This window comes from Panulirus ornatus, chromosome 20 (genome assembly GCF_036320965.1).
Source record: "Panulirus ornatus isolate Po-2019 chromosome 20, ASM3632096v1, whole genome shotgun sequence".
NCBI classification, from domain to species: Eukaryota; Metazoa; Arthropoda; class Malacostraca; order Decapoda; family Palinuridae; genus Panulirus; species Panulirus ornatus.
Window position 1 is genome coordinate 16406367 of NC_092243.1, and position 27715 is coordinate 16434081.

A 27715-nucleotide genomic window follows, 5' to 3' on the forward strand; every position below is an offset into this window, starting at 1 on the left:
TCCCGTCCCTTTTAGTCGCCTTCTACGACACGTGAGGAATGCGTGGAAAGTATTCTTTCTACCTTATCCTCAGGAATATATATATATATATATATATATATATATATATATATATATATATATATATATATATATATATATATATAAGATATAAAAGTATGTGTCTGTGTGTGTGTGTGTGTAAGAATAAATGAACGCATGCATTATGACTGCCCAAATAGATATGTATGCACGAATGGACACCTATGAACGTCGAGCCACGAATGAAAGCCGGTATGGAAGACTGATGAAAAGGCGTATATCACAGAATGAATGTTTATCTATGCATGCGCGCGTAAGAGGGAATGAAAAGCGTGGGTGAATGGCTGAAGGAAGAGAGTCATATACTAGCGGAAGAATACGTCGTAAATCACCTAACATATTACACCTCTTGTCGACCTAATGTCCGTCCTTGATGATCGTAAGTGATATGTGACCTTACCTAAAATTCTTCTTCCTCTAAGTGTGACTCATGTAAGATGATCTTAAAATGACATGGTTCCTTAAACACATATAACCTTAAACACCATGCTTCCCTTAATGTGACTTACAGACTTTAGTAAACGCTGATCCATCTACATGAAATGTATGAAACCATCAAAGGGACTCTGAAAACTGTAGCACCCTTAAAACGACTTTAAAAACTCATGACCCCATTATTATGATTTAAAAGTCATATTAACTTCAACATGATCTTAGAAACAGTAGAATCCGTGAACGTGACCTTAGAAACGGTCGAATCCGTGAACATGACCTTAGAAACAGTAGAATCCGTGAACATAACCTTAGAAACACCAGAATCCGTGAACTTAAACTTAGAAACAGTAGAATCCGTGAACATGACCTTAGAAACAGTAGAATCCGTGAACATGACCTTAGAAACTGTAGAATCCGTGAACATGACCTTAGAAACACCAGAATCCGTGAACTTAAACTTAGAAACAGTAGAATCCGTGAACATGACCTTAGAAACAGTAGAATCCGTGAACATAACCTTAGAAACAGCAGAATCCGTGAACATGACCTTAGAAACAGTAGAATCCGTGAACATGGCCTTAGAAACAGTAGAATACCTGAACATGACCTTAGAAACAGTAGAATACGTGAACATGACCTAAGAAATAGTAGAATCCATGAACATGACCTTAAAACCATGATCCCTTCAACGTGACCTTAAACATTATGATCCTTAGAAACCATGAACGAGTCAACGTGACCTTAAAAGCCATGAATCCCTTTAGTGTGACCTGAAAGCCATGAACACAAAAGTCGTACTCCACAAACCATCAACTCTTCAGTACGACTTGCCTCACTTGGTCTCGGAAAATAAACACCCTGACCATGGTATCAGAAACCGTCGAGCCCTAAATATGGTCTTAGAAACCATGATGCCCTAAACACAGTCTGTGAACCATGGTGAAACCCTCAACATAGTCTCTGATACAATGATGCCTCAAATATGGTCTTCAAAACAATGATGCCTTAAATATGGTCTCAGAAACATTCATGCCTCAAATATGGTCTTCAAAACAATGATGCCTCAAATATGGTCTCAGAAACAATGATGCCTTAGATATAGTCTTCAAAACAATGATGCCTCAAATATGGTCTTCAAAACAATGATGCCTCAAATATGGTCTCAGAAACATTCATGCCTCAAATATGGTCTTCAAAACAATGATGCCTCAAATATGGTCTCAGAAACAATGATGCCTTAGATATAGTCTTCAAAACAATGATGCCTCAAATATGGTCTCAGAAACAATAATGCCTCAAATATGGTCTTAAAAACAATGATGTCTCAATCATGGTCTCAGAAATCATGAAACCCTACACACGGTCTAAGGAACCATGACGCCCAAAACATGTTTTTAGAAACCACTAAACCTTACACACTGACTCAGAAGCAAGGAGAACTTAGACATAGTAAATGAAACCACAAAACCTCAGGTATGGTTTGAAATATCGTGAAATCCTCAACACACTATCAGAAACCATGAACCCTGAGGGAGTCTCTGGGTTCATGAAGCATTAGACGCGGGTAAGTGATTCATTTGCCACCAACCCTGAAACAATGTACCTTTGGAGCCAGTCGTTACGGTCCTTAAGTATGATGACCTACCCTTTGACCTGACTCGTAAGGGTCAGGTCAAAAACCATGTCACCATACCTAAAGGTCGTATCGTCGTGTTTAAGGACCACATACTCGTGCTTGGGGGGTCGTACATACATTCGTCTTCACTTGTTGTACTGTCGTAAAAACCTTTCACATGTGCAAAGTTCGTAACACAATCAGTTACCGTAGATCCTACAGCGGTGTATCTGGTCTACATGTCAGAGAGTTGACTCTAGATTCGTAATAATAATAATATACCCGGTGCCCCATCAACAACCATAAGCCATTAAATGTTGTCTTTGATATCATGAAAACCTTAAACGCTTTCATATCTTTTTCGTGAATCTTATAAGAGTCTTAAGAAGACCCGGGTTGCCTCATTAGACATCAGATGGACGAGTGATGACAAAATGAAACCATTAGATGAAAGTACCTCTGACAAATTCAGTGATTATCATAATCACTTGGTTCTATCTGGCTCACAGGTGTACCTTCGCTCTCATGAGTCTTATCTCTTAGACGCAAGATTTTAGTACAACTAAACAATTCAAAAATTCCTAAGGATGACGTTCCAAGTGAAAGCTGTATCAGAAAGTTCCTTTACTCTTATATTCGATACAGTGAATCCATATATTCTTCTCTAAAGCTTCAAATATCAGGACTTAAATTCTCTCTCAGATTCTAGTATGGACCATATTCTCGCCCAAATGGTATCAAATACCCGTACTGTAAAGAAAAGTATGGAGGAACTTCGAAAAAAAAAAGATCTTGACGTGTATGGTTCATTAGCCCCTGGTGGGCGCTGTCTGAAGCGCTTCGAATTTCCTCACGTGTCGCGCGCAGTAAAGCGATGCTTCCTTAAGTATTGCTCTTCGACACGGCCTTCTGCCGAATTCTTTAATTCATGGTGGAGGCGGCACGGAAGAAGGCACGGGTGGGGGGTGTGAGGGGACAGGTGAAGGAGGATGGATAGATAGATAGATAGATAGATAGATAGATAGAGATAGATAGATAGAGAGAGAGAGAGAGAGAGAGAGAGAGAGAGAGAGAGAGAGAGAGAGAGAGAGAGAGAGAGCATTCACACAAATACTCAGGTAGGCTTCTGCCACTCACACATCTTGAACTTCAATCTTCCAGAGGTAAAGCAGGCCTTTGTGTCCATTGTACCACGGGAAATAGGGCATAATGACCAGTTTCTGTACCACGGTCAACTTTTGTGTCGTGCTGCACAGTCTTGTTCACTGAGACTGCAGACACAGCGTCTCCCCTCAATTAATGTACCATTAGCTAGTGGGAGATCAGGCGACCTTGCCAGAGTTTCAGCGACCACTCTCTCATGTTCACGTGATACCACCAACACCTTTTAAGATGCCACGGGTTAAAGCAGCTCCCACCTCGCTCTGGCCGCCAGGATTCTCATCCCACGCCGCCATGTTCAGATTTACAAATATTGGAAAGTGTTTTATCTTGTCAGGTGCCTCGCTTGAAGCAGCCGCCACCCGAGAGGCCACACTTGTGGGAAGCAAATATCTTAAGAACTTTGAAAACGTATTAATCATTGGAAGACTACATACCGCGCACGTCTTCTGGCATGGCTTACAGTTTACTGAGGTAGATGTTCGCTGTACTCATCATTTTTTTTTCCTAGCTTGACAGTCTCGTCAGTCTAGAGACTCGAGATGCACATTTTTCTATTCTGGAAATATCTTTTTATACTCGGTTTCTGTCGTCATTTGCTTCGTAACTACTTTTCACGCAGAAAAATCAGGAGCCGCTCTACACTGAAGTATCGTTTGATCTTTTGAAAACAAATCGTTGAGTGTCAGCCAACCTTTCAGCGGTAGACTCACCGAGAAGGTCAGAGTCCGGGTCAGGAGCTGCACCAGCATACAAATAGACCTGTCCACTTGTCTGGCTTTGCCCGCCGACGGAGGTGGATCAGCCTCGCCAACTTAAAATCACTTCGATGGCCCACTGTGACAAAATCCCGGAAGTTTGGCTAGTCTGACTTTTCCACTCCTCCATATCATCCCCCTTCCCTTCCATCTCCCCTCCCTGCCTCCAGCCCTAGTAGACCTCTCCTGCTACCCGCTGGATTCCTCCTAATCCGCCGCCTCCTGAGGGGTTGGCGCAGCCACCAGCCACATTCTTCACGATGCCAGTCCTTATAAGAAAAGCCTGGCCTCACCGGTGTACGCCAGGGTAGAGCATGGCGCTAAACGTAAAAAGCCTGGCCTCACCGGTGTACGCCAGGGTAGAGCATAGCGCTAAACGTAAAAAGCCTGGTCTCACCGGTGTACGCCAGGGTAGAGCATGGCGCTAAACGTATCTCATTTCTCTTTTCTCTCTCCTGAGTGACTGAGGCTGCTGTTCACAGTGACAGAGTTTGTCGCGGTCTTGTGGCCCTGGTGGCGTGCCAGCGACTCACCCGACCAACAGAAGGCCCCGATCTGGTGGCTAATGAGGCCAGAAATCGACTGATTAGCTTTCTGCTGATTAGTCACCTGACTATTGATCCCGCATAACCAGATTCTCCCTTATCTTGCCAATTCCCTCCCTTACATACGCCCTCCCCCACTTCCTCCTACCCAACCCTACAACCTTTCCCAGGTCCTCCCCACCAACAAATACACCCCAACATCACCTTCCTTATCTCCCCAGCCTCTCCCTTCCTACTCCAACATTTTCCTCGAGAGTACAAATTTCCCGACATTTTCTCCAACGCTCATCACGTCTCATCAGTGGAAGGAGGGCCTCTAGTACTCCTTCCCTCCCTCCCGCCGCTCTGATGGCTTGTTACGCGCCCCAACTACTCTCTCCTCCCCCGACACCCAGAGCCGACCCAACCCTCTCCTCTCCCGACCCTCCAACACTCCTCATTTCATCCCATCTACTAAAGTTCCTTATTTCATTCTGCCAAGGAAACTCCCCCTCCACCTACCACCTAAGCTTCTCTTCCCTCCCTCACTGTTTCTTCATTCTTTCCTCCTGTTTGACTCCGTGCGGTGAACGCTACTCACTATACCTGCCTCACGTCAGAATCTCATCGTATGTACCAGTTAGTAGGTACAGCACCCCGTCTACCTGGGTCCTTCTCATTCATCCACTCTCAAGAAAATCTCCCCCTCGCTCTTTGGAGTTATCCTACCTCCCTCCGCCTCACTCACTCACTCACCAGGCCCATATTTCTCCCTCAGTGTTTCCGTCAGTGCGTCCCACTCCCGGCACGAGAGATAACCACCATGTTGACCCAGGTTCGCCTCTATGTTCTTCATATAAAAGTTATTGCCTGCCCAACACAAAGGCGCGGAGGTCTGCTGGCGACCCCTTACTCGTACTAGAGTTACCAGGCGTTCATGGCCAGTCTGACATCAGCGTAAGCAGCAGTGGCCACTCTCTGACGTCACCTTCAGCCTTCATGGCCACTGAGTGATGTAAACTTTAACATTCGTGGCCACCATCTGACGTCAACTTCAGCCTTCATGGCCACTGAGTGATGTAAACTTTAACATTCGTGGCCACCATCTGTGGCCAACAACTTCTCCAGCGTTCGTGGCCACAGTCTGACGTCACCTAAAGGGTTGGTAGCCATTGCCCGACGTCATCGTAAGTGGTCGTGGCCAGTCTGACATCACCATAAGCCATCGAGGCTACTTTCTTACGTCACCTTAAACGTTTTGGTGGCTGTGGCCTGACGTGATACTAAACGTTCTTGTACGGTTTTTGACAACGTTCGTGGCCAGTCTGACGTCATCTTCATACTTTGAAGTCATTTTTAGCATCACCGGCCACTGTCAGACATCTCTTCAAAAGTTTTTGGTCGCTGTCTGACGTCACCCGCCTAACATTACCTTCAACGATTGTGGCTTCCTGTCTGTTGTCATACAGACAGGACACACGTAGAAAGGAGACAGACGGGGTCCAAGCGGACAGGGTACACATGGACGGGAAGCACAGAGACAAGAGGCACAAGCAGGAAGCATATAGATAGGTGACAAAGAGACAGGAGGTACACAGACAGATGATACGTAGGCATGGAGCAGACAGACAGAAGACACACAGACAGAGACACACAGATAGCAGACACACAGACAGGAGGTACACACACAGGAGACACACAGACAGAAGGTACACAGACAGGAGGTACTCAGACGGGAGACACACAAAATGGAGACACACAGACAAGAAACGTACACATTCGAGGTTCACAGACAGGATACACAAACAGATGGCACACAGACAGGAGACACACTCACAGAGAGGAGGCACACAAACGGAAGTTACACAGACATGCAACGCACAAAGGAGGCTTAAGCAAAGAGGGCGCACAGACAGTAGGCAAACAGAAAGGAAGCATACAGACGGTAAGTACAGAGACAGGACACACACACACACACACACACACACACACACACACACACACACACACACATACAAGACGTATTAATACAGGATGCACACTTATAAGACACAGACAAACAGCAGGCATATAGACAGGAGACACAAAGACAGGCGATAAGCTGACAGGAGACACACAGACAGGCGGTATAAAGACAGCAGACACACCTACAGGAAGCACGAAGACGAGACACAGACAGGAGGCAGGTAGACAGGAGACACACAGCCAGGAGACAAAGAGACTGGATGTACGCAGAAAGGAGACACACAGACAGAAGGTGCACATACAGAAGATACAGAGACAGGAAGCACACAGATAGGAAACAAGCAGACAGCAGACATACCGACAGGAGGTTTACAGACAAGAGGTATACAGACATGAGACCCATGAAGAGGAGACTCACAGACAATAGGCACAGACAGAAGGCATAAAGACAGGAGCCACACAGGCAGCAGAAATAAAGACAGGAGACACAGAGACAGAATTTTTACGGATAGGAAGTGCACAGACAGATGAGGCACGGACAGGAGACAAATAGATAGGATTTTTACCCATAGGAATTAAGCAGATAAAAGACATAAAGACAGATGACACACGGAGGACGGTACACAGAAGGTAGACACACAGACAGGGGATAGACAGAGAGACAGGAGGCACACAGACAGGAGACATACAAACAGAACACAGGCAGACAGAAGACACGTATACGAAGTACACTAAGAGGAGGCACAGAGACAGGAGGAACACAGACAGGAGGCACACAGACAGGAGGAACACAGACAGGAGGCACACAGACAGAAGCCACTCAGACAGGAGGCACACAGACAGAAGCCACTCAGACAGGAGGCAAACAGACAGAAGCCACTCAGACAGGAGGCACACAGATAGGAAGCCCACAGACAGGAGACCACCCAGACAGGAGGTACACAGATAGGAAGAACACAGACAGGAGGAACACAGACAGAAGACCACTCAGACAGGAGGCACACAGACAGGAGGAACACAGACAGGAGGCACACAGACAGACGCCACTAAGACAGGAGGCACACAGATAGGAAGCACACAGACAGGAGGCACACAGACAGGAGACACACAGATAAGAGGCACATAGACAGAAGCCACTCAGGCAGGAGGAACACAGACAAGAGGCGCACAGACAGGAGGCACACAGACAAGAGACACAGAAAAGAGACTCGAAAAAGGAGGCTTAAATACAGGAGGCATACTGACAAGGAACTCACAGACAGTAGACACACAGACAGGAAACATACAGCCACGAGATACAAAGACAGGAGAGAAAGAGACAGACGGCACACAGACAAGAGATACTAGGACAGGATACACACAGGGAGGAGGGAAACACACACACACACACACACACACACATACACACACAGACAGGAGGCGCACAGATAGTGGAGTAACAGACACAAGACTACGGATAAGTAACACATATAAAAGTGGTACACAAATAAGAGACACATAGACACGAGACATAGAGACGGATGATACACAGACGGGAGACAAAGGCAAGAAACACACAGACGTAGAGACACAGACAGGAGACACAAAGACAGGAGAGACACAGACAGGAGACAAAGGCAAGAAGTACACAGACCGGAGACACACAGGCAGAAGGCACACGGACAGGAAGCACACAGACAGGGCACACATAGAAAGGAAACACAGAGACAGAAACCATGAGACAGCGGTCACTAACACTGGCAGACACTGGACGGCCTCCCATGTATCATCAAAGAGAGCAAAAACTTTACTATGGATGGAGATTGGCCTGCCAAAGCGCGAGGGGAGCGACGGAGGTAGATGGGCGTGGCAGGGAAAGAGAGAGAGAGAGAGAGAGAGAGAGAGAGAGAGAGAGAGAGAGAGAGAGAGAGAGAGAGAGAGAGAGAGAGGCTTTACAAGTACCTACCGCGAGGTTTTTGCCAAAAATGTTGAGCTAGCGCGTAGCGCACAACGCACGTCTTGTTTGATGACTAATACTGCCTTTCTCTTAGCAAATAATTATTACCTTTCCTGGGATCACCCTTCCTGGGATCACCCTTCCTGGGATCATCCTTCCTGGGATCACCCTTCGTGGGATCATCCTTCGTGGGATCACCCTTCGTGGGATCACCCTTCCTGGGATCACCCTTCCTGGGATCACCCTTCCTGGGATCACCCTTCCTGGGATCATCTCTTCCTGGGATCATCTTTCCTGGGATCACTCTTCCTGGGATCATCTTTCCTGGGATCATCTTTCCTGGGATCATCTTTCCTGGGATCATCTGGGACTGACTTCTAGCACGTATCAAGTTTCCTCGTACAAGTATCTGGTAACTGATCTATACATGTACCTTACCTCATGTGGTAGTACTGTACACTGAACACTTCTCGACGTACTGTGTCATCCCCGGACACACGGTTCGTACACCTTTGTTTTGATGCCATTTTCGTATACTCCATGGTAGTCGTGCAGACCTGATAACTCTGTTTCTTCCTTACTGAGAAAGGCTTTTAGGACTTTTTAAAGTCCATATCATTGTTCTTTATTCTTTCATTTTATTGCCATTCACAGATTATATAATCCCCCTCACCTCCTCCTCTTCTCTCCAGGATGTAGAGTTTGAGTTCTTTTTCTTTTACTTTTTTTCTCAGCCTCTCATGGTAGTTCGTATCTTCCATCCCTTCGAGATTGCCTCGGAGGTGTTTCTGAATTTCTCTCGCTCTAACTTGTTTGTGTCCATTTGTTTAGTTGTGGGAGAGAGAGAGAGAGAGAGAGAGAGAGAATTTCCCGGACAATATTGGCTCCAGGTTCAGGTGGTCTCCAGTTCAGGACCGTCAGGGATGATCCTCACCTTAAATTAAAGCTGTTCTCCAGCTGGTCAGGATGATCCTGACCTGACCTGTTGGCTTTAGACCCACAGACAGCGCCAGCTACAGACGGTGATGCCGACAACCGAGCAGGAAGATGGGTTCCGCCTTTCTTGGGACTTCTGACACCCGAAAATACACCTGCCCTAAAAAGAATTCCTCAAATTGCTTCATGTGTGTGTGTGTGTGTGTGTGTGTGTGTGTGTGTGTGTGTGTGTAGCTAAAATGAAAGAAAAGTTCTCACCCTGTAATACACTGCCTGCTTGCCTGCTTTACACGTCATCCCAGACATATGTCCGGCAGACTTTGGGAATTACAGGGGGAGGCCTTCATGTCCCACCACTGGTAAAATCCCAGACTCGACAGCCACTGGGTAAGTGGTGGAGTTCTTCAGTGAACCTCGCCTGCTGAATGGAGGATCACCTGGGATGGAGCGCTCAGCAGCTGACAACCTCACACTCACCACTACCCGGTACTAGGCGCCAGATGGCTCCAGAATCACCTGGGTCACCAAACTAGATCTCACTAGTACCAGAGACCGCTTGTTATGCCATACTTTTATGTCCATTAGGACGCTATCTCAAGGCATTTTCTAAGGGTGGCAGTCCTTAAAACAGAATCCAAAACCCATCGACCAGAAAGAGGCATACCACAGGGTAACGTTTTAGGTCCTCTGTTATAGAACGTCCACTTTAATGACCTAGCCTTGGTTCCCGAAGTATTCGCCTACACTGGCGAGTGAACCCTGACCTCTTCTGAAGAAGGGTTGGCATCTGTGGTACCTGTGTGAGGAGGAGATGCCATCTGTGATGCAAGCCATCAATCATCACCCTCTATACATAACGTGGCGGGGAAACCTAAGAGGAAAAACTGGCTCCTGCTGATGATGAATTAGATATGATGACAATCACACGGCAAAGCTGAGTACCGTTTGAAACTGGACTGGCGAGGATTGAGAAGTTGTAGAGGGCAATGATCATGTGGGGAGCCTGGCAGTGAAATTGGGTTCAATCATGACAATAGTCAAATGCAATGTTACTCCAAGACAACAACAACGAAACTGGTGGCCTCAAAGGGGAAACCTTCACTGTGTTCGATGGTGCATTTCCAAGTGGCGTTTTAGTTCACATGGGAAAGCAGAGGATCTCCAGCTCAGACACTAACCGACACGAACCACCTTGTCAGCTGCCCGCAGAATATTAAAGACGTCACGAATCATGAACAAGACCAATGGCCTTATGGTTCCCTATCATACCCCCTTCTCCAGCGTCAGCACATGGAGGGAGGGACCAAGATGAGGGCACCAGTTTCATTGGCTGTGCCATTCTCGACGACCTTGCTTCATCAGTGTTTCGCTCGGACTTGTGAACACTTTACGCAACTGATGAATGTGAAACATAAAAATAGGACAGGTCTTCTGAACACCTGGCTTTGACAGAGTTCTCTTTCATACCTTGTGTCTGTCTTTTTAGAATTCGACCAACTGTCTCCTACAGCAGACAAGATATATATATATATATATATATATATATATATATATATATATATATATATATATATGTATATATATATATATATATATATATATACATATGGGTCTAAGCTTACAGACAAACTAGCACTAGATACGACATGATACTGTCTCCACAACATACGTACGTCGCTTGGGTTAAACTGCCTCTGAGCAGAAGGTAAAAGGTCTCGACTTAAAAAAAAGGAGAAAAAAAGGAATCCAGGAACGTCTGCTTCTTCCTATACTCAGTGACTTGGTATTCTAAAAAAAAAGATGAAGAGAGAGAGAGAGAGAGAGAGAGAGAGAGAGAGAGAGAGAGAGAGAGAGAGAGAGAGAGAGAGAGAGAGAGAGAGAGAGAGGGATCAATACCGAGTCTGGCCGCCAGAGGGCAGCTCCCTCCCCACTGCTCTTCCTCGCCCCTCGCGCCGTTCTCCTCCCCTATTCAACACCTAGCTACGGGGCGCCCTTCCCCCCACCTTTTACCCCCTTTTTTCCACACCCAGGTGGGGGTGTCCTTTAACCCCAGCCCTCTCTCCACTTCTACAACCTATCTGGGAGTGGTTGGGGAAGGGGAGAAGGGCTCACCCGTGAGCGTCTCTGTTACACGCCTAAGTTGGGGGCGTGTCTTCTGATGTCTCCCTCTCCCACACCCAGGTGGGCAATGCCCTTCACTCTTCTATCCTATATTCAGGTGGGGATTGCCCTTCACCCTCCTCTCCTATACCTAGGTGGGGACCACCCTATTGCCCTTCACTCTCCTCTCCCACACCAGAGAGGGGACCGCCATTCATCCTCCTCTCCCACACCCTAGTGAGGAGTACCATTCATCCTCCTCTCTCACACACAGGTGGGGATTGCTCTTCACTCTGGTCTGTACACAGCTAGTGACTGCCCTTTACCCTCCTCTCCCACATACAAATGGGGATTACCCTCCCCCTCTACTATACCCAGGTGGGGATTGCCTTACTTCCCTTCACCCTCCTCTCCAACATCCCGGTGAGGGTCGCCCTTCACCCTCCTCTCCCACACACATGTGAGGGTTACATCTACATCCCTTCCTCCCACCCTTTACCTCCCTGACTTCTCAATATGATGTTCAAGAAACTCCAGGCTAGCAGCTGGCCACTGATGCTGCTGGCCACTGATGCTGCTGGCCACTGATGCTGCTGGCCACTGAAGCTGCTGGCCACTGATGTTGCTGGCCACTGATGTTGCTGGCCACTGATGCTGCTGGCCACTGATGGAACGCATATTTATTAATCCATCAAGTTACCTTAATATTCTGGACACATGGAACTATGCCTGGGTGAGACGGGTTTGTCTCCTGCCCAATTACAAGGACCTCCTTTACCATTGCTCTTATATAATCAAAACCCGTTGCGCATACTGTCCCGAATACATTCATGTATTCAAAATACATTGAATACCTGCATCAAATAATTCTAAATACATTTAGCGTTTCATGTCTAATTGTCTGAAGCATAGTTAACATTGCTCCTAATTATTCAGAGGGCAATTACCATTTTTCCTCATTACTCAAAATGCGTGAAATATCATTAATGTTAATATCAATATCAGTAGTAATGTCCATATTGATAATATCTACCAATATTCATATCATATCAATATCAGCATTGACGGTGATAATAATATATAGAATATACTTCCTGTTGTTTATGATTGTTCAAGAGACAGTTCATATAGGCCAGGATCAATCACAAAATGGTTACAGTGTTCAGAGTACGGTTAGAACTGGTCTGAATTTTTCATAGTACGGTTAACTTTGCTCCTTATTATCCGGGATGAGGTTCATCTGAGTCTAAACCTGCCAGAATCGTGTTCCTATGGCGCCCAGCCCTCCTTCCCTCGGCTGATATGATCTAATATAACGCTCGAGGACCTGTATGGGCGAAGTCCTGCATCATTAAGACTAGAAATATTGTAATGAAAAACCGTGGAGCGTTCCCTTAATGAATGCCATCACCCAGTGGGAGGGGCGCGCGCCTGGGTCTGTGTGTGTGTGTGTGTGTGTGTGTGTGTGTGTATGTGTGTGAGTAAGTATGTTTGTATGTATGTAGTGCATCACTGTGTGCGTATGGTTTGTGTGTGTATGTATGTAGTGCATCACTGTATGCGTATGGTTTGTGTGTGTGTGTGTGTATGTATGTAGTACATCACTGTGTGCGTATGGTTTGTGTATGAATGTATGTAGCACATCACTGTGTGCGTATGGTTTGTGTGTGTATGTATGTAGCACATCACTGTGTGCGTATGGTTTGTGTGTGTATGTATGCAGCACATCACTGTGTGCGCATGGTTTGTGTATGAATGTATGTAGCACATCACTGTGTGCGTATGGTTTGTGTGTGTATGTATGTAGTGCATCACTGTGTGCGTATGGTTTGTGTGTGTATGTATGCAGCACATCACTGTGTGCGTATGGTTTGTGTGTGTGTGTGTGTGTGTGTGTGTGTGTGTGTATGTATGTAGCACATCACTGTGTGCGTATGGTTTGTGTGTGTATGTATGTAGTACATCACTGTATGCGTATGGTTTGTGTGTGTATGTATGTAGCACATCACTGTGTGCGTATGGTTTGTGTGTGTATGTATGCAGCACATCACTGTGTGCGTACGGTTTGTGTGTGTATGTATGCAGCACATCACTGTGTGCGTATGGTTTGTGTGTGTATGTATGCAGCACATCACTGTGAGCGTATGGTTTGTGTGTGTGTATGTATTTAGTACATCACTGTGTGCGTATGGTTTGTGTGTGTGTATGCAGCACATCACTGTGTACGTATGGTTTGTGTGTGTGTATGTATGCAGCACATCACTGTGTGCGTCTGCTGGTGAGCAAGCGAACACGTGTGAGCTGGTGTGCAGTACATACATAGATGACTGTGATTACCATTTATAATTACTAATACTAATTGTTTGATACTGGAAAAGGGTTCTACACTCGCGCTCCGCTGTCTCTTAACCTTGTATGTATGTACCATGTATTTACTCCTATGTACACACACACACACACACACACACACACACACACACACACACACACACACACACTATAGCGTAAGTCAGGTACACATCAACTGACCAACTCCAACTGCAGGATAAAAACCTGGGATTGGCTGTGTACAGACTTCCGCGCTTAAGATTCGTACTCGGGCGGGCCCGTACCTTACTCACAGTCTGCGACGCTAGCCACTACGCCATGTGAGCTTCACCTTTATGTACAACTACGTACTTGTGTGTGTACGTGTGCACAGCTGTGTGCGAGCAAGCTAGGTACTGGCCAACACTCAAAAGAGCTTCATCGCTCCGACCAAGCTGAGCTATAACCACGAGCCGAGACCCACGACTCTCTGCCTTCGTCAGGATCCGACCACACACACACACACCACACGGACTCGAAACAGACATGGACAATCCTCCTCTCTATTCTCGACGACGCTGCCTGCAGGCTCCCACCGTGTAATTAACCTGTCCTCATCAGGCCTCCAGTAAGCCCTGATCAGACGCAGAACAGGCTCTCTGGTAAGACCCATTCAGACGCCGAGCAGGATTTGAGTAGGCTTCAAGACGGCTTTGAGTAGGCTTCAAGACGGCTTTGAATAGGCTTTAAGACGGCTTTGAGTAGGCTTCAAGACGGCTTTGAATAGGCTTTAAGACGGCTTTGAGTAGGCTTCAAGACGGCTTTGAATAGGCTTTAAGACGGCTTTGAGTAGGCTTCAAGACGGCTTTGAGTAGAAGTTCAGAGACGTAGTGACTGAACTTCAGCTAGGCGGCTATGAATGAAAAAGCTGTGTAATAAGCGTTTGAGCAGGCTATAGCCGGATGTAACGTGCTATTTCCAGACACCAGCCAGACCCTGGGCAGCCATAAGACAATCCCTAGCCAAAGCCTAACGAAGCCATAGAAAGGGCGGGTTGGGGCTCACGCTACGCTACGGCCACTAAGCCGAATTCCATTTTAAACATGCTTCAGTATAGCATTCATCAGGCTCTGTAATATGCATGTCCAAACTGTAAACAGTACCTCACCAGGATCTACCTTCACCAGACTCTGAACAGTGCTTCACCAGGCTGTAGAATCCCCAGGCTCTGAACATGCCTCACCAGGATATGAACAATGCCTCACCAGGATATGAATAATGCCTCACCAGGATATGAACAATGCCTCACCAGGATATGAACAATGCCTCATCAGTCTATAGATAATGCTTCACTAACTGTAAACAGTGTCACATCAGGTTCAGAATAGTCCTTCCACCAGGCACTGAACAGCGCTCCATCGAGCTTTGAACAGTTCCTCACCGGGCATTATACAGTGCCTCACCAGGCTATGAACAGTGAACCATCAGTGTCTGATCACTGTTCCCACAAGGCAATGAACAGTGACTTATCAGTATCTGAGCAGTGCTCCCACCAGGCTATGAACAGTGACCCATCAGTCTCTGAGCAGTGTTCCCACTAGGTCTTCAGCAGAGCCCGTTCAAACTATAAATATTGCTTCACCTGGCTCAGAACAGTGCCTCACAAGTCTCTGAACACTACCCCACAAGGTTCTGAGCAGTATCTCACTGGGATCTGAACAGTACCTCAGCAGGCTTTGTACAGTGCCCCATCAAATTATCAAACATGGTTGACTAGATTCTGAACAGTGCCTCACCTCACCTTCCGTATGCCTCACACTTCTCTCGCACATGTAGGCAGTGCTTCCCTTAAATACCTTACATTTCCCCGAACTTCATTTACTTACATATTTTGCCATTCTGCGCGACTGATCAGACAACCTACCGGGCGCCCCCTTCAGAACATTCACACTCGAGAGTTTCTTCTTTGCACGTCTGACAATTAATACATGATCCAGTGGTGCCCGCATATCATCCACCCTGCTCAACCACGTATGCTTTTTAGTTTTTCCGTTGGAGGCTCCAGTCACAGCTAAAACTCCAAATCAAGGCCGAGTTTTAAGTGAAGTATAGAGAGAATTATGAAAGGAAAAATGGAGAGACAAACGGATAGTATTTACGAATTTTGGAGGAAGGGAAAAAACCTGTCTTTAAAATGCGCCAGGTCATAGTTATTGGGAAAGACATGAGAAAGCAGAGATTCCAAAGCTTCGAGGTGTTGGGAAAGAAACGGATATCAAAATGGCCCACCCTTGAGTTACCAACGGCCACACAATAATCATGTGACGCAGCAGCCTGTCGAGTATTGCAGAGTCTTGCTAGTGGTGGGGGCAGCCAGCTCTCGGGTGCAAAAACCAAAGTAATACCAATAGAAGTGGAAAAGGAAATCAACATTGTGACGTATGCCAAACCGGTCAAGTTTTGATGTTAGCCTAGGAATGTTTATAAGTCAGACTGCTTTCTCCTCAACACTGTTTAGTAAGAATGCAGAACTAGAGCCAGCCCAGATGTGAGAACAATACTCCATACAAGGGCCGATCAGGCCTTCGTAGTGACTTCGTAGCAACTGCTCAGTAGTAAAAAAATGTCGACATCTAAACAGGAATCCCGGGTTCTCAGAGGGAGGTTATTTCCGTGATAAAGGGTTTCCAAGAAAGAGTGGATTTTAAAGTAATACCAAGTATGTTCAGTGGCTCAAGAGGTGGACCGATAGAGCCGTCAAAGGAGAGAAGAAAGTTGTGCGAAATTTTTGATAGAAAGATGAGTAGAAACCAGATTTCGTCTACCCACAAAGACATCCTTTCCACGTCTGAATTAATAGAGGAGACTGTGTCGAAACGAGATGTAGATCGAGTGAATGAAGCAGGAGCAGAATTGAATTATGTGGAGGAATGCAGTATTGAGTCGTCAGTGTATGAGTGTATTTGGTTACTAGTAGAAGAGAGAAAGCGTTGATAAAAAAGAAAAAAATGTAGGAGACAGGTAAGAACCCTGAGGGACACCGCTGTTGATGTAGAAAGGGGGAGGTTAATCCATTAACAACCACGGAGATAGATCGGCCAGAGAGGAAGCTAGATATAAAGGGAACAAGGTGAGAGTGAGAAACCAAAAGAGGGCAGCTTAGAGTTGAGACCCCGATGCCACACCCTGTCAAAGCTTTGGATATGTCAACGGGAAATACATGGGATTCGCCAAAATCATTCAGGAATGATCCTAAATACATGATCCCTAAAATCATTCATGGATGATTCTAAATAGATGATCCCTAAAATCATTCATGGATGACGACCAGACATATGTTAGATATGAAAGAATGTCAACAGTGGCGCTCTCCTTACGGAAGCTATAGTAGTGATCAAAGAGAAAACTGTGAGATTCAAGTGTGTCTAAGAATATGGAAGATGAGGAAGGATTCAAAGACTTGGGAAATAGTAAATGTCAGTGCAATAGGACGACAATTTGAGGGGTATGAACGATTATCCTTCTTGGGAATGAAATGTACCAACACATGTTTCTAAGAAGAAGGAAAGGTTCTAGCTGAGAGGTAAAACAAACGAGCAAGCACAGGTGCAAGTTCAGAGGCACACTCTTTAAGAACATAGGGATGGATGCCATCAGGACCATGAGCCATACTTGTGTCCAGGGAAAGAAGCGCTTTTCGGACGAGCCGAAAAGAGATTACGGGGAGGGGCAGAGGATTAGCAAGAGGAGCATCAAGGGCTGAAAGAATGTTAGAGTCATCCAAGGTGGAGTTAGAGGAGAAACGGGAACTAAAGAGAGTTACTTTGTTTACGGCAGAGACAGCTTAATACTGTCAGAACGGAAAAGTGACGGAAAGGTTGAGTGACAGAAGTTGTAAGTGATGCCCTTAGGTAAAGACCAAAAAAGATCTATCAGTGGATGACGAAGAGAGGTTTTCTCACTTCCTTGGAATAAAGGTACGCTTCGCCTCACGTATAACATACTTGTAGTGATTACGGGCAATAGTAAATGCTGAATGGGAGTCGGAGGAAAAAGAATTTTTCCAAACCCGACGTGCCTCATCCCTGCCCGAATGACCCTGGAACAAGAACGGTTTAGCCATGGGGCGGAAGAAAAGCTCGGTGTGGAGGAGGGGATGAATGTTTCCATCCCCGCAAGAATAGCTTTTGCTATGCGTTTGGCGGAGACAGAAGCATCACTATATAAGAGACATTAATTAACCCATGGAAAGTCAAAAAAGATTTTCGTAAATTATTCCAATCAGCTTTGCTGAAGTGCTAATATTCACATTTTAGAAGAGGCTGTTGTAGGAGGAGGTGCCGTTAGAATAGATATATTTATGAGAGGGTGATCAGATGAAGCAAATGAGTGTGAGATTGTGTAGTTACAAAGGGTTGGATTAGAGATAAGAAATAGATCCAGAATATTAGGAGAGTGGTCAAAGCTGTCAGAAATATGGTTAGGGTGGGAGATAATTTGCTCTAGATGATTAAGAATGAAGAACGTAAGGCCAAACCCCCACCTCCAATATGGGAGGAATTCAACCATTCCCTATGGTGAACGATGAAATCCCCGAAGCAGAGGATCCCGGCTTGTCGGTGAAAAGACGCTACAGTCTCATGGAGGGAGTTTCGATAATCGAAGAAATAAATAGAATATGTAGAATCATGAGAGTAATAGGCGAAACAAAGAAAAAGTTTGTTAGTCGGGAGACAGACCTTGAGCCACATAATACCAGAGTTTGGGGACGACTAGGTCCTCGAGACGTGCAACAAGTGTGTTAATGTTAGAATATGCAAAGATACCAACTTTGAACCAGAATCGTGACAAGGAAGAACAAATGCGTCTCAAACAGAAATAAGTTATTAGGCGAGGTACTGGATAGATGGTGTTCGACAGAAGAGAGGCTATTAGAAAGACAACGATGTGTAAGTTCCTCTTTTCAGACCAGATATTACCCTACACCCGTGGCGATGTATGAACTACCCGGGCAAGGCTGCATGGGACATTTATGTCCACCAACTTGTCCGTGCTAAAAAAAAATATAACTTTGGTTGAGTCACTCATGTACTGATATGAAATAAGAGGCTGGTAACACCTCTGTCTTAAGCTGCAAATGATGTCACTCATTAAAGACGATAATAAACATGAGATTTCATGGATGATGTTTGACGAGGTAGCAAATCCACGACTAACTTCGTGCTCACTCGGCTGACAGTTTTTGCAAAGCTAATGAAGTTTCTTTCGCGCGTGAAGACAGAGAATACGTGGATGATGATCTTATAAATAAACCAGTTTTCAATATGAAATCAGGGAAATGAATAATGCCTAAGAAAATAATGGGAAACAACAGCTTCCTTAACTTTGAAAGACAAAAACTAGTTGTATAATGACTTTAACTCCGGTGCTCCACAACCGATAAACATCATCAATAACCATTAGTCACACATCCACAAAACAAATACTCTTTTCGCGAAGATTATTATAAAAAGACAGACATTACTCTCAGGCTGGGAGCCTTCGGGTCCACACAGAAAGAATGCTCCAGCCTCTCGGAGTCCGAGCCTCGCCCTTGGTTAAGACGCATTATTTAGGAAAAAGAATCGAGGTCAAGCTGTGCGCTAAAACCTCTTTTTGTGTCTCCCACGGCGCTGAGTCATCACCTCCCTGACTCTCATTCACTTACGCTTCATCGAGACGCTGGCATAATGGAGGCTCAGCGCTGAAGGAGGCAACATGAAAGAGAGTGCAAGTGGTGCCAATAGGATCATTTTGCGTTTTGTGATAGTCTGAGACTGAATTGAAGTTCCCGCGAACGTAAGCGAGCGACGTCGTGCTAGTGAGGGAGGGGATGAATGAAGGGAAGGGCGGACGGGACACGGAAATGTGACAGAGGAGAAGGAATAAGAATAACTGTGTGAAGAGAGAGACAGAGAGGTCAAGAGGCGGCGGAATGACTCAAGCCATCACTCCACAGAGACCAATCCCACGTCGAGACACATCAGCCATAAAGTCCTGCAGGTGGACCCTCGACAGCGGTAATGCCCCGTGGCCCCGTAATTCTGCCCCGACCCCTGCAAACCCTCCCCCTCTCCCTCACCACCACCACCACCACCACGTCCCCTCACATCAGGGATCCAGGGTACAAATACACAGACAGACCCTCAGCGGAAGACTTACCTCCACGCCCGTTGCTGAACTTCCGCCAGGGGGCCTCTCCGTCTGCAGCCCAGCAACTTGTGTGAGGATCAGGCGGTCACGGGCAAGGTAGTGCCATACGACTCGTTGCTTCACTAAGCGTTGCACTCATACCACTAGTTCACCGACTCAATATTTCGAAGAGGCCCATGACAAACAAAGCTTAGTTCATGTCATATAATTTAATCACTAGTATGTTGGGCAAATGTAGTCATGAAGCGTTCGGATTAAGACTTAAATCGTTCACTAGTTTGATGCTCAACAGTGTTTTCCAGTGATTCAGTCTGTCAACACTCCATAATTTTTCTGAAGCACTATTTACTGGTTCAGTGAATCAGCACTTCATCACATCAGTGAGACTATGACCCAGCGAATCAAAGTTTGAGTTCAAAGAGTTCACGAGTAAACAAATTACACCCATCACTCTATGTCCGCCGTCTCGCTCAGTACTACTGGTGGATTCATAGGACATCTGTTTAGGAGATCTAACCACTCCCCGCTTCTGTGACGCCTATTTAACGTGAAAGCGGTATCTGGTATTCATCATAGTTCCCAGTTCGACGTCAGATGGCGTCATGAGAAAATCAGCTGTTTTTATGCTTGTCGTCTGCTAATCTGATATCACGTCTGTCACATTTTCAGTAAAGAACATGGATCAACGCAGAGGGAAGAACTGATGTCTGTAGAAAACTCATATTACGTACAAAAACATCTGAAATATTGCCGATTCTCGAAAGAATCCAAGGAAGGAAAGAGTTAATGGTTACAGTAACATACGAGAGTATTTGTTATCAAAATGGAATTCAGATGCAGAATGATACAAAGGAATTCAAACAACAACAGACCACTGGGTCCCTTCGAGGATGTTTGTGATAATGGAAGGCATAAAAAAAAACTCACAAATCAGTGGAGTGATAGAGAGGTATACAGATCTTAATTCATAGAGAAAACCTGCAAACTGTTCACGTGACCTGGGAGGCGCAAATAATCATAGTCGTGGATGTGAAGCAAAATATTTATCAAGTCTAGTCTTGAACGTACCTTCAGTCCTGCTTGTATCAACTCTTTCTGGTAAATCATTCCGTATGGAAACAATCTTGATGAAGGAAAACATACTCATCATTCTCTTTTTTTCCCTCTATATTTGTCCTCAGTTAAAGGTTATCAGGATCTGCTGGTTCGTTCATAAGATATAGTTTATTGCTGGTAGTATGTCGTCACTTCTTGTGTCAATATATTGCGAAGGTTCTCCCTTTTATTAGTGAAAAAGGATTTGGGAAATGAGCTGTGTGTTCGATGGTAAAAACCGACGCGCAAGACAGAAAACAAAATTTTTGCCTTGGCTTCGTTGTCTTGAAGTAAGTCACCGTCTTCCGTGGTTAGTGGACCAGTTGGGTGGGTAATGACTCTGTTCTCTTGCTTCTTACATAAATGTAGAATTCCTTAGGGTTTCTTTTGCTATCTCCTGGAGCATACGCTTCATACTTACGTTTGCTTTGTCTCTACGCAAATCTACATAATTTACTATTTTTGCATGTTTCATATGGGCTATTTTTCCTTTTTTTTTAGACAACTGGCACTTGTTTGTTTCATCATTCCACAATCTTGGCTTCATTTTGGAGTGAAACACTCCACTACGCACTGGCGCTTATGTCCCCTCCATTGCTTTGAAGGTTTTACCGAAGTTTATCCAAGCCAAGTTCATGTGCTCATGGATGACATCATCCCAGAGTTGCCAGTCAAGAGCAATGCGAGGATCAGGAAAATTGTAAGTCATAAGTCTATCATCATTTTGAAGTGTTGAAAACGAGGAAGATAGAGAGTAAAGTACTTCCACTGCGGGTGATATGCCTTAGACTCTACCTGCAGCCGTCTACAGCGCCATCTGGCAGTGAGCGACTCAACTAAGCCCAGTTAGTGTTTCCTAAGTTGCAAGATGTTACTTTTGGCAGCACGCAGTCGTATGGGGACTTAATTTCCTTACTTTCCATATTCTTTGGCTGAAAATCACCTTAAAAGTAGTTTGTCGATGATCACTCGTACCAAACTTTTCTGCAACTTCAACATTATTTACGAAATCCCCATTTGTGGTTGGAACTAAATCTACGTGAGCAGCTCCCGCAAGTAATCGGATTAATAGGATACTCTCAGGCTGGTGTTTAGGTGGAGTCCGTCCGCCTCCCTCAAGCTACTGGAGAATATCTGAATCTTTCAAGTAGGAATAGTGTCCTCACATGACCTTAGCCGGATATATACACTTTATCGCTATACATTTAAGACTTCTCATGATCCTTTTGTGAACGATATGACATCTTTAAAAGTAGATCTCTAGAGATATTTCTAATTTGAACATCTCGTATGGTGGGGAAATTTTACGCAAGTTTAACCTAGAACAGAAGCGTTGAAGTTTATAATGACACGACAGAAGTAAACTCTGAAGATGGATGAAGTGTATATCAACAGACTCTTTAAATGTAGTTCTGGCGGTTTAGATTGGGGACCAGGATTTGATCTATTTTTTCGTCATTCGTATGCAGGTTTAGGTGTATGGTAAGAAGATTGATGTAAAAGTCTGTAAAACATACGTCACTAAAACGTACGGAAACTTTCTTCATTTAAGGGGTCCATATCTACCCTAAAAATCGGCAGTAGAGTCGAAATTTACTCAGCGGATTGTTGACATTTCCCCTTTGCCATCAGTATTGGCTGGAGGAAGTGAACACATCTGGCGAACACTGGTCACGCTCGGGAACAATCCTGCACGCCAGTAAATACAGGAGTCACCATATGTTTTATCAGACGACATGAAATGGTCGCTGATATTGCGGTTAGCAAGGGAAAGCTAGGTAAGGTTTTGTTAGGTTCTATCCATTTTCAGAATAAGTGTCTAAATATCCTCTGAACAGTTACTAACTTTGAATACAGGCTGATTGTATTACGTAATATTACTGCAGTGTTCAATGATTACATTATCAGTTACTGATCATCATTCAGATTATCATGGTCTATCAAACGTTGCGCGATAAGGGTTATGTATTTGTAGCTAAATGTAGGGTTAACTATTGTCAAAAGTAGGTAATACACTAATCAAATATCATAGAAAATCTAAAACCTTACGAAGTAGCCAATGATAGCACACACACACACACACACACACACACACACACACACACACACACACACACACACTTACACACACACACACACACATACACACACACACACACATATATATATATATATATATATATATATATATATATATATATATATATATATATATATATATATATATATATATGCATATATATATATATATATATATATATATATATATATATATATATATATATATATATATATATATATATTTATATATTCCTATGAGTCCACAGGGAAATGAAACACGATAAGTTCCTAAGTGTTTCATTTCTCCTTGAAATCATATTAATATACTTGATCACGCGCTAAACTGTGATCCTTTCCAATATATATATATATATATATATATATATATATATATATATATATATATATATATATATATATATATATATATATTTTCCCTGGGGATAGGGGAGAAAGAATACTTCCCACGTATTCCCTGCGTGTCGTAGAAGGCGACTAAAAGGGAAGGGAGCGGGGGGCTGGAAATCCTCCCCTCTCAGTTTTTTTTTTAATTTTCCAAAAGAAAATATACACATGTATATACAAACACGTCCACACACGCAAATATACATACCTATACATCTGAATGTAAACATATATATATATATATATATATATATATATATATATATATATATATATATATATATATATATATATATATATATATATATATACACACACAGACATATACATATATACACATGTACATAATTCATGCTGTCTGCCTTTATTTATTCCCATCGCCACCTCGCCACACATGGAATAACATCCCCCTCCCCCCTCATGTGCGCGAGGTAGCGCTAGAAAAAGACAACAAAGGCCCCATTCGTTCACACTTAGTCTCCAGCTGTCACGTAATAATGCCCGAAACCACAGCTCCCTTTCCACATCCAGGCCCCACAGAACTTTCCATGGTTTACCCCAGACGCTTCACATGCCCTGGTTCAATCCATTGACAGGACGTCTGTGGGGCATGGATGTGGATAGTAAGCTACATATGATATACACGCATTACATAATTCATCATGATTACACAAAACATCTGTAGAGCATAATTGGAACATTAGATTCCCATGAACGGTGGCAAGTTAGCCGTGTTAAACATTTCCAAGAAAATCTGGGATTTATTATAGTATTAGTCAGTAATACACTTGTAGAAAATCAGAAGAGTCAATGACAACATCATCTGACCTCCCTAGCACTCAAAGTGCCTTTCAAATATTAATAATAAGGTCGAAATAGACAAGTCACGATCATGAAGATATGGTCCCTACGTAGTACGAGATGAAAACAAACACGATTTAGTGCTATCCTCACTGAACAGGAAGTGAATATCATGTTGGTATATCTCTGCCATGATATCGGTAATTGAGAGGTTTTTAAAGCTTATATTGATATTTTACAATTGCAATATTTAATTCTACATTAATGAGCTCCACAATTTCCTTGATACGTATAACAGTCATCACTTCTTTATGATATCATTCACTAGATATCATGTTGTAAGTCATGATCCAGAAGCATTACTGTGTCCAAAGCGAAGCATATAGAGCATACCTACAACATAAGAGAGCATATCCCAGAGGTGGCTTCTGTGCAAATCTAAAATGATATGTTATTCAAACCCTGCAGATACCTTACTTCTTGATTTTCATGAAACTTTCATTAGATTATTATAAACTTTTTTTTTGGGGGGGGAGGTCAAAATATTTGTATGTGTTCCCTGGTATGTTTGCTTGCCTTTTTTGACGTCTTCTTTCTGTTATCATGAATTTATTTCATGAGTTCATTTGATTTCCATTTCTTGCCAAAATGGCTGAAAAATTTGCATGTTTTTTTTTTAATCATTATGTTTACATGTTGCTTTACTTACTTTTGTATTTAGATTTCATTGACTCTCTTTCCTTCTATGTAAATGTGTTGTTTATGGTTGTATGATTGGCTGACACTAAACTTGATTGGTTTTCTTGTTAATAATGTGGTTAATGCAATTATATTGTAAGATATAGATTAGTATGACATATGTTATTCACTTATCTACCCATAAGCCAACGATACATGATTACCGAATTATTAGACAAAGGTAACTAGATAATGAGCAATGAAAGCAATTATTTAATATAACTCGAATATATTCAGCGATATCTATCTTAACGGATGACTAAAATCATATATTACGTATTATTTTTTTTCAAGTTTAACATTGGATACTTAAAAGCTATGTCATATTTTGTCGAAAGTTATGAATCTCAAACATGTTTTTATAAACTGACCAAAATTCAACGAATCTTTGATGCTTCATAAGATACATATAGAGTCCGTTTTCTATGTGGTGTCACTCAGGAATTATATTAGTATATATTCAAACCGTTCTCTATACGTTCTCCTTTATAACTTACCACCTCACCGATAAGATGGCGCCAGTGCAAGTGTTGGCAACTTAACAATATACTGGTAAAGTAGGAGAATCAAATTTCCTGTATAAAGGATCTTGGGTTGAGTTCCTCCTCTCTTGCCGCCACTCTCTCTCTCTCTCTCTCTCTCTCTCTCTCTCTCTCTCTCTCTCTCTCTCTCTCCTACCAGAGGAAAGCATACAGACAACTTTTTTCTTTCGTACTTGTTCGCTTATTCCCGCTTTACGAGGTAGCGCCACGAACAGACGAAGACGAAAGGCTCGTTAGCTCACATCTGCTCTCTAGTTGTCATATGTAACGTACCGAAACCACAGCCTCCTACCCACAACCAGTCTCTATAGAGCTTTACGTGGTTTTCCCCAAGCTGATTCACATGCCCTGGTCTAGTCCATTGACAGCATGTCGCCCCTGTATACCACATCCCTCCAATTCGCTTTATCCCTTGCACGCCTTTGGCCCTCCTACATATTCAGGTCCCCATAACACAAAATCTTCATCACTCAATCCTTCCATCTCCAATTCTATCTCCCTCTTCTCCTTGTTCCCTCTAATTTTGGTGCACGTATCCTCACTCACTCTCTTCATATGTCTGAATTATTTCAGGACACCCTCATTAGCCTTCACCACCATATCCCTCTTATAACCAGACTTCTCTCTTACTCTATCATTTCTTACTCGATCAATCCTTCTCGCACCACAAATTACACTCCTGTTCTAGATTCTTTAAAAGTATATGATAAAAAAAATACTCGACAACTTTTGAAGCCAGTGGCAAACTACAGCACTAAGAAGGAAATAAGAAAGTGGGTAAAAAAAAAACTGTAACCATCAGAACATTCAAAGAAGTAGCATATGGAAACATGTCCAACGAAGAAATTCTTTTGGTTGTCCCACAGTTAACAACAATAGCTTTAATGTTATTTGTAATCAAGTTATCTGATACTGACAAGAATGTAAACAGATGTTCAGCAGATGACACGAAAGTAAGTATAAGAACACGAAAAAGATCAAGAAAAATGGGAAAAAAAAACCTGTATACCATATACAAATAGGTGGAAAAGAACATAAAGAAATTCCAGATAAATTCAAACAAACAAGTCATGGTTTGATTAGCAATACTTCATCACTCACATGGTCACATGGTCATTTGTTAAGCATAATGAAATAAGCCAACCAGAGAAATTTCAAACACTTTGTAAATGTAATCGGTGGACCAGAACGTATGAACTACCATGGAAGATTGAAGGAACTTAAATCATATAGACTAGAAAGACGTCGACAAAAATGTATGACACCTGAATAGAAGGTGTAAAAAGCAACATCCCAAACCTGAAAGCAACTCAACAAGGTCGCTATATAGAATGACCAGACCGAATGTAACACCCGGAAATGTACCATAAAAGGCACCAAACGAAGATGTAGGAACACCCATTAAGGAAGGTAGAACGACTGTTCAGCGCCTTACCAAGAGAACTAAGAGACATGCCAGGAGTGACGACTGAAATAGTCAGTAAGAGCCAAGACACTGAAGGCACTACTGCTATAAATAAGGCACCTAAACACGCTTCAAGAAAATCACCCAAATGTATGAATAAAAATCAACCATACAATTGTACACACTTGAATCTTCTCTTCCATTTCAAACTATCCTTTCCCTGTCTCACATCTTTTTCTTCTGCTCTGACAACCCCAGATATGCCTGGAACTGACAATTACCCCAGATGAGCAGTTGCAGAAAAAATTAGCATCATACAACCAGCAGGATATGAGACGAGCAACAGGATGGAGGTCGAGAGGAAGAGAATGGTACAATAAAAGACCAGCAGTGCGGTGAGCGCCACGCGCTAGCTCAGCCGTCATGGCTAAATAAATAGGAAATCATCGCACGTAATCGTAAATAAGAAGTCCATTCATTTTGTACTAATATCAGCACAAGTATCTACATGTCAGCGATGCTGTCGTGAGGTAACAGTGGTATCTATATCGATACATGGTGTGAGGATGTGTATTTGTGCGCATGCGATGGATGTCTGCCAACTGTGTGTACGAGTGCGTTATATGGTTACCATTTGTGTACTGCATGGGGGGAATTT

General features: G+C 43.6%; 1 protein-coding gene across 1 annotated transcript in view; it reads right to left on the reverse strand.

Annotated features, from left to right (window-relative positions):
• Positions 1-20467, reverse strand: part of alpha-Catr (alpha-catenin related) — a 975683-nt gene extending 955216 nt beyond the window's left edge. The window contains exon 1 of the mRNA XM_071674729.1: positions 20020-20467. The gene's annotated coding sequence lies outside the window, so the exon portion shown is untranslated. The remainder of the gene's footprint in view (positions 1-20019) is intronic.
• Between the last annotated feature and the right edge of the window lie 7248 nt (positions 20468-27715).